Here is a 9,646-nt window from a genome sequence, read left to right as displayed (position 1 = left end):
GTTTAAATCCAATTTACAGTGTTGTTCTGCATACGGATCTCACAGATGCTCAATAATCCTCAGTATTTCATTAATCTATGATTGATGAAAAATATTTTGTGCATTTTTGAAAGTCATTAAGATGTATGGTGAACTTTTGTAGGATGTTCATGAATTTATACAGTATGAAAAGTTTATATGGCAGAATGTGCATCAGATTCAGCAATTCATCTTGAAGCGCATACAAACCACCTAAGAGCTTAGAGAGGCAAAGTGGACATTGAGAGCATTGAGTGTGGCATATGTTTACAGTAGTACAGGATCTATTGACGATCTGAGCTTGTCTACCACAGCTGCTTCTTTCACCTTTTTGTTATTCTCTATTTTAATGGATTTAATTAATAGACTAATTTAATTGATTAATTTAATTTGAACATAAGTTATAACAAACCTTTTGATTATATACTGTATATATATGTGTGTGTGTGTGTGTGTGTGTGTGTGTGTTTACAGTACCCTTCAAAAATTTAGGGTCGGTAAGATTGGAAAATGTCTCAAGGCTGCATTCATTTGATCAGAAAATAAATACAAAAAATTGTGAAATAGTATTACAATTTATAATAACTGTTTTCTATTATTATTATATTTTAATTATTTATTCCTGATGGCCAAGCTGAAATCCCAGCAGCTATTACTCCAGTTTTCAGTGTCACAGTAAAACAGTCTCAAAATAAAACCGACAAATGAGATGACACTGACACTGAAGTATTTAATGTTTGAGCTTATAGGCTCTGACTTGTGATTGCAAACTTTGGTGTCTTTGACAATCTGAGTAAAGTGTGTGAGACATCTTTTTTAAAACTCTAGAGGAGATGGACTACTTAATTCTTCTTGGCATGAAAAGAATTAGAGAAGCCAAAGTGTCCATTTCATCTAATTTCTGCTTAGAAACAATTTAGATCTTAAAGGGATTTTTTCCACAGGGATCAAAATCATTCATTTATCAGTTATTTTTCAGTGCTTTAAAATCCCCCAACATTTTCAGTGACATTTCAAGATTTGCATTGCAGTGTTATAGCGCATTAGCATGATGTTATGGTTTTTGCATTGTAGTGCAAGAATGACTACAAATGCATAAATAAGATTTTTTTATTTAGCCACACGACAATGCCGGTGGAATTTGATTTCGGTACAGTATGTTTAAACTCTACATCATCATACATTACAAACAACAGACAATACACTTCACAACATGTAACAATACAAGACACAGTGGGTACATGACAATGGGTAGTGTATGAGCGGACAAACTAAAGAGAGGAGTTCAGAGTCCTGATGGCTATGGGGAAAAAGCAGTTTGTGAAGCGTTTGGTCTTGGTAGAGAGTGACCTGTAGCGCCTCCCTGAGGGAAGGAGCTGAAAAAGGTGGTTCACTGGATGTGAGGGGTCAGAGATGATTTTCTTTGCCCGCTTTACAGTCCGATATGTATAGAGGGAATCGACTGAAGGCAGTGGTTTCCCTATGATCTTGGATGCTTTGTTGACAGTCTGCTGTAGTTTTTTCTTTGATTGGTTGTCTGTGCTACCATACTGTTATTGATGATGTAATGATGGACTTTATGATGGCGGAATAGAACAGAACAAGGAGCTGATGTCTGATCAGGTATTTTTTAAGCTGCCTGAGGAAGTAAAGTCTTTGTTGAGCCTTTGCAATGATTTGATTAGTGTTAGTTGTCCACTTGAGGTTATTGCTAATGTGAGCTGGAGGTCATTGTTCGAACACCAATTTACAGCTTGGTCCACCACCATGCGGTACTGTGTTTCATCATTAATACATCTAACACACCCTTATTTGTCCTGCAGGTGCTTTTCAGTCACTGCAGCCCATGTGATATCAAAGACCTGCTCTGTTCCTCCTCCAACATCCCTAGGTCTGTATATCACTGATATAATCACTAATCAGTACCTCAATTCATTTTGAAAACCTGAAGTGGATGAGAATGAAGTTCTCTGTAGTGTACAGACACAACAAATCCATTAAATTTCACTTTTTACTTCTTTTAACTTCTGTCAGTTAATGACCCCATTTTGTCCTTTTAGCTCCCTATACAAAGTCATTCATTTGTCTACCAGCCAGCCAGGAGGTAACATGCATCATTTTCACTTGATATTATTATTATTATTATTTTATTTAATTTTTTTACATTGGTTGCCTCGCTTGCTTACTTGTAACCTTTAGTATTCTAGATTTTGCTCATTATAATGTTTCAAGCCAAGAGTTGCTCTGCCCTGATTTATAGCCTGTGTATTTAAGTTCACAGAAAAGGAAGATGTGTTTCAGAATGTGCTCTCGCAGGCAGCAGAGCACTTCAGCAGGTAATGCACATGTTTGTTTTCTCATGGACTGAAGATGAATCTTTATTGGTTCTTTTCTTAAACCAGGCAAATGTTTTTTCCTACACTCTACAGAGCGTTCAGGATCAATGAACTGAAAACAGAAGTGACCAACAGACTGGCTGTGCTAGAGAAGAGAGTAGAACTTATGTACTGTAATGACAATGTTTGACTGCTTTCATGTTGTTACCTGGTTTTATTGTTGCTCAGACTTAGAGAAGTACACTACTCACACAAATCTAAACAGACTTTAAAACACTAAGAATCATTCACTTGCTGACTTTGGAAATGGTTACAGAGGAAAAACTGGGCATCATACACTAATCGAGTGAGGATCACATTATCATACTGTAATTTTAAGTCCTTCTGAACACAACAAACTGGCGCAGAAAAATGCACAGCATTGCTAGGATATGCATGACAAATGAAAACAATATGTGTTCTAACATCTACCCAAAATATCAAACATGTTTGATATCCTCCGATATGGATGGAATCATATTCTGAAGCTAAAATAAAAACATAGTCTGTGCCCATCATACACTATATAATTTTCTGTCATATCTGTCAACTTTGACTAACATCTGTAGACTGGCTCTAACTTTTGGCAAACAACTCATCCAGGCTGTAAATCGGAGCAACAATCCAGGCAGAATTTGTGTAGTGTATTCTGGCCTTTATGGATTTAAACTAACCCAAGTATTTAACTTTGATATGTATAATTATGGCTTGTAAATTATAAATATATTTTTTTTATTTAACCCATATTTTACCAGGAATAATCCCTTGAGATAAAAATCTCTTCTACCAGGGAGTCCTGGCCAAAATGGCAGCATACAAAATTTTACACATAAAATATTACAAGACAAGCATTAAAGGAAAACAAAACAAAAACAAAAAATCCTGTCACAAAAATGTCCAGCACTCAAGATTAATGTAATATATAAATGTTAAGTAAAACAGGAACATGATTCTTTCAAATGTAACGTCAAAAGGTTTCTAAAAATATTTAACGATGGCAGCATGTTTAGCTTCAAAGTACTCTGCATTTCATTCCATAGTCTGGGCGCATAACAGGAAAAGGCAGTTTTACCAAACTCGGTATATGATCGAGGCACAGTTAAAAGTAATTTAAAAGACGATCTAGTTTTATAGCTACCAGAACAATAAGATAGGAGACTACAGATATACAGAGGCAGTTCACCTATTAGAGCTTTGGCAATAAACATCAACATATGCATTTTTTTAAAGAAAACATTTCTTTAAACGAAAAAGAAACCCCAATTTGGGTCTGAGTTTTTTTGAAAGATTGTCAATATGAATATTAAAACCTAACCTTTCATCAAGCCATATGCCCAGGTATTTATAGGTATTTACTCTTTCTACACAGTCCCCTTCCAAAGTTAAAATGGGTGGAATCACGAGTTTGTTACGAGAGCGAGTAAACAGCATATATTTAGTTTTCTTAATATTTAAAACCAATTTTAAATTTAACAATGAAGATTGCAATACCTGGAAAGAATCTTGTAATAGCTCAACAGCTTTTTTTATGGACTGTGCAGCCGTATAAATAATTGTATCATCGGCATATAAATGCAGTTTAGCTGAAGTTATATCTTGACCCAAACCATTTATATAAATTGAAAATAAAATTGGTGCTAAAATGGATCCCTGAGGAACACCTTTCTTGATTTCTATTTTTTTTTAAATGTAATTTTCAACTGAGACACACTGCGATCTTTCGGATAAATAATTTTTAAACCAATTTATACTCATTTTACTAAAACCTAAGGAACTGAGTCTTTTTAAAAGAATTTTGTGATCTACAGAATCAAAAGCTTTAGAGAGATCTACAAATAAAGCAGCACAGTAATTTTTATTATCTAAAGAAGTAATAATATCATTTGTGACAAGAGTTGCCGCTGTTACAGTACTATGGGCTGACCTAAACCCTGATTGAAACTCATTTAAAATATTATTTTCTGTTAAAAACTGTTTAACCTGATCATTTACAAAAGACTCAAAAACTTTTGCCATAACTGATAACCTTGAAATAGGACGATAGTTATCCAGTTCATGAGGGTCACCCCCTTTTAACAAAGGAAGAACCATGGCTGATTTCAATGCAAAGGGAATTACATTTGACGTTAAACTTAAATTAAAAATAGAAGTAATAGGTTCTGCTATAAAATCTGCTGCAATTTAAAAAAAAAATAAGGTTCAATATTATCAGGTCCTGTTGACTTTTTACAATCTAAATTTAGTAGGGCTTTATGAACTTGTGATACTAAAACAGGGTTAAATGTAAAAAGCTGAGTAGAGCGATATATTTCAGTTTCATCATTCCCTTTTATTATATCGTTGGTTAAATGACTAGGGTCAGGGGCTGAACCCGCAGTAATGAAAAAATTATTAAAAACCTCAACAATAATTTCTTTCCCTTTTATAATTTTTTCCTTTACTTTTAAATAATCAGGTAAACTCATAGAGGGTTTTAGACCAGAAACTGATTTGCACAACTTCCAAACTTTGGAGGGATCATTCAAATTTCCACTTATTGCATTTAAATAATATTCACATTTAGCTTTTTTTTTTTTTACCAATTTTGTACTATTATTTCTTAATGTCCTGTAATGTACAAAGTCCTGAAGATTATTTGTTTTCTTTGCTTTAACCCATGCCGCATCACGTTCTTTGATACGTGAGGAAATTAACTCCGTAAACCAGGGGTTATCTCTCCCTCTTACTCTGAATTTTTTAAAAGGAGCATGTTTATCACATATACTTAAAAAAGTACATTTGAAATGCTCCCATGCTAAATTTACATCAGGTATCAAAGAAACCACATGTAAACCACTATCATAAATATCTTGTAAAAAAACTTGTTCGTTAAAATGCTTAAAATAACGTCTTGAAATAATACGTGGTTTGCTTTTTGGGGTCTTACAATTTCTCACACATACTATAACACAATGGTCACTTATATCATTACAGAAAACTCCAGAAGCAGAAAATCTATGAGAAACATTAGTTAAAATGACATCAATTAATGAAGATTTGCTTGGGTCTTTTTGATTCAACCGTGTTGGAGATTTTATCAATTGCTCCAAACAAAGAGAGTCACAAATTTCCTTGAATGGATCAGACAATTTTGATGACCAGTCCCAGTTTAAATCCCCAAGTAAAATCAATTCGGAGTTAGTCTAGTTATGAAGAAGATCAGTAAGTGAAGTGATAACTTCACTTGATGCTGACGGTGGACGATAGCATCCAATGACGATGATGTCATGACCATTTGAAAAATGAAGTTTGATTGCCACCAATTCAAAGAAATGTGGCTTACTAACAGAGTACAAACAGGTGCAGTTCCACTTTGACTTAACATAAACTGCAACTCCACCACCTTTCTTTGTGCGATCTGATCTAAAAACATTATATCCCTCAATATGTATCATGGAATTTGTAATGGATTTATTTAACCATGTCTCAGAGAGAACCATATTGTCAGAGTTCGTTGACTCAGCCCATATTCTTATGTAGTCCATTTTATTTATCAGACTGCGAACGTTAAGGTGGAAGAAGCGTAAACCATCACTAGATTTAAATTCATCAGGGGTTTGAAGCTGCATCATCTCTGGGCCTGGATTAGGGTGGATGTTACCCAAAATTAAAAGCAGAAGAACAACAAACCAGCTTTTCCTCACAGTGCCAGTGGTCGAATGATCACTGCAGATGGATGTCGCATAAGGAGACAGCTTTCCATTTCCATAGGCCCACAGACATTGCAAGCTTTTTGGCCTACCTCTCAAAATAAGCAGCCTCCAGTGAATAAGGTGAATCTTGAGGACCCAGGTCCTCATAACAGTATCTCCGTCCACCAACTCAGAGGAGGTCACGGTATTCGGAATGGTCCAAAAACATGGCACATATCCTGCTCTCCCTCCGGGGCTTGAGAGCCTGCAGTCCATTAAAATCCACAGTTGCAAACAATTGAGCAGGCAAAAGAATATGGAGAAAGTCTTCATTTTGATGATAGTTTTAAACAGTCATAAAACAGATCTTAAGATTATAGAAAAAAATAAAATAAAAAATAAAATGCTGGACAAGACAAACAGCGAGACGCCAACATACACATGCTACATGTAAGCCGCCATCTTGGATTTCAATGGTAGACTTGGCATGAAAAGAAACACAAACTAACCAACAGTAGCTTGCACAGTTCAATACTCGACTTGAAATATATTATTATCTTTTGGCTCAGGCCACTCTAGCAACATCATAGTTGACAAAAGAACATTCAGTAAACCCTAACAACCACATAGCAACGTGACAAACACCTAGAACCTACCTCAGAGCAATGCAATGAAAAACACTTATAACGCCTTAGCAAATAGGCTACATAGCAACATGAAAAACACCTAGACACACTACAGTATCTGCTGTATTGCACTACAATAAAAACGACTCCAAACACATTAGCAACTGCATAGTAAAAGGATAAATACCCAGAGCACCCCAGCAACAGCACAAACACATAATGACCACTATTCTTACTATGATTATTTTCTATGCAGTAAAGGGGTAACAAGTCATGGAGATCGAAAAGTGTAAAAACGATTTGAAGAAGCTGAGAGATGAGATGATGTCCAGAGCAGGAGGAAGGTAAGTGAAAGAAACTATTTTGCAGAGGAGTCAACGCAAGCGTTGCGATCTATCTGTTTATCTATCTAGAGCGGTTCTTTTTCAAACAAGAAACACAAATGTATCTAAATGACTAATCAACCACTCTCCTTTTAGAGTGAATAGTCCATGCAAATACAATTTCTCAGATGATGGAAAGAAATTAACTCCTAGATGTGATGTCCCCAGCTACCCAAAGCTGCTTACAATTTTAGGATATGCTTTGAATTATGGGCCCTGCGGGAGAACATTTTGTCTCTATTTAGTATTAATCTCTAGTAATCTTGATTTCCTCATTACATGTTTTCTCAGGAGACAATTGAAGCGCTGAAGAAACCCACATTTGATGTTTGGCACAGGGAGCACAATGAAGTGAATCTGAATCAGTGGAATATACATTTAAAGATGAAATAATACACACATGTAAATTTGTTACTGTTTACTGTTTATCAGATGCTGAGCTGCCTGGAGTACATGTGATTTAGGCCTTTTGAAAGAGTTTAACATGAATCCAATTACTCTCAAATGCTGGCTGGTAAGAAAATGAGTATAATTGTAAAAATGAAAGGGTGCAAGAAAGTTGGTTTCCCCTCAGCTTTCCAGGTTAACAGCTCTGATGATTCTTTTTATTTGTTCTTAGCTGGACATTCAGGAAAATTACCATAGCAACCCGTTCCAAAATTTCTGCCATTGTTGCTGCGTGAGTCAGATGATGTATGGCATGATCCACCTCTGCAACCTCCAGGTGAGAACTTTTACATACGTAGCAATTAGCACAGCAATTACTGTGGAACAGCTAGAGTTGAAACCTGTGTGTGTGTGTGTGTGTGTGTGGCCTACAGGAAAAGCTCACCTTGACAGATCTAGGCATTTTAATGACTGCTGCCGTGTGTCACGACTTAGACCACCCTTGATACAACAACACGTAATTTCTCATAAAAACTTACAGGTGTATCAAGGTATTTGCCTGTTTTGACAATTTTACAGTCCTATATCTTTCTGTTTATCGTAGTAATGATTCCTATGACATATGATATATATATATAGATAATGTAGCGCTGTCTATATGCAGGTACCAGATCAATGCTCGCACTGAGCTGTCAGTGTGCTACAACGACATCTCGCTCCTGGAGAATCACCACTGCACTGTGGCCTTCCAGATACTCTCACTGCCAGAGTCTAATATAATTGCAAACGTGGACCCAGAGGCCTTTAAACTTTGCATAAGCATACAAAAACAACTTCCTGTTGATCTGAGCTTCCTGCAGACTAACGCCTCATCTCTTTTGCAGAATCCAAAGAACTCTCACATGGTAACTTTTTTTAGTTGTGAATAAAGAGTTTCATATTTCATATTCTTCAAAAAAACATTCCGTGTGACCGGCCCCAAAGTATTTTTTGGTTTGTTTTTTGTTTTTGTTTTTTGCTGAAAATTTTGTTCATTATATGATAATATATTGGCAGGCTATCATAACACTGATTTTGGCCACAGACATGGCCCGGCATGGTGAGATTCTGGACTAGTTCAAGCACAAAGTGGACAATTTTGACTTTACCAGTGAGGACTGGAGCATGTGACTTGTGTATGTATCATAGACCCTTTCTGCCAAAATCATGTTTTAACTAAAACCAGCAAAAAGATGCCAGTATATGGCATGAATTGTAAATATTTGTTAACGGCGTAACAAGTAAAGATTTGTCGTGTTCTCGTGTGTTCAGCTGAAGATGGTTCTTATCAAATGCTGTGACATTTCCAATGAAGTTCGGCCTACAGAAGTGGCAGAGCCGTGGGTGGATTGTCTGCTGGAGGAATATTTCATGCAGGTTTGCTGATTCTACATCTTCTGTTATAATTGCTCTACAGTGACAGGTGGGTTTGTTTATGCTGTCTTGTCTTTGTTAAGAGTGATAGAGAGAAATCTGAGGGGCTTCCTGTGGCACCCTTCATAGACAGAGACAAAGTCACCAAGCCCACAGCCCAGACTGGCTTCATTAAATTTGTCCTCACCACATGTTTGAAACTGTCATGAAGGTAGATGAAATAGTCAAGTAGTAAAGTAATAGCTCAGCCAAAAATGTCAATTCTGTCATCGTTACTCATTCTCATGATGTTTCAAACCATCTCATGCTTTTCCTCTCAGCTCTTTCCTCAGATTGAAGAGATTATGGTGCAGCCTCTAAGAGACTCACAGGAACACTGAGGAGCTAAAGCAAATTAATGATGCCATGAACGAGCTGAACACTTCTCAGCTAATAGTCATAGCTTTCTGGAAGATATAATATAATATAATATAATATAATATAATATAATATAATATAATATAATATAATATAATATAATATAATATAATATAATATAATATAATATAATATAATATAATATAATATAATATAATATAATATAATATAATATAATATAATATAATATAATATAATATGTACACACAGAGTGTGTGTTTGTGTGTGTAATACGCTGGTTGCATTTATTTGATGAAAAAATACAGTAAATTAATTATGCTGTGACCAAGGTAAACTCTTCTCAGTAATATTTTGATATTTTGAAAGATAGTTTTCAAATATTGTTTTTCTATTAA

The 9,646-nt window shown here is 35.5% G+C and overlaps 1 pseudogene; it reads left to right on the top strand.

Moving 5' to 3' along the window:
• Window positions 1-1,320: 1,320 nt before the first annotated feature.
• LOC132123058 (high affinity cGMP-specific 3',5'-cyclic phosphodiesterase 9A-like) lies at window positions 1,321-9,332 on the top strand (annotated as a pseudogene).
• The last annotated feature ends 314 nt before the right edge of the window (window positions 9,333-9,646 follow it).

The sequence above is a fragment of the Carassius carassius genome, chromosome 41 (assembly GCF_963082965.1).
Source record: "Carassius carassius chromosome 41, fCarCar2.1, whole genome shotgun sequence".
Taxonomy (NCBI): domain Eukaryota; kingdom Metazoa; phylum Chordata; class Actinopteri; order Cypriniformes; family Cyprinidae; genus Carassius; species Carassius carassius.
This window is presented reverse-complemented; position numbering and strand designations above follow the sequence as displayed.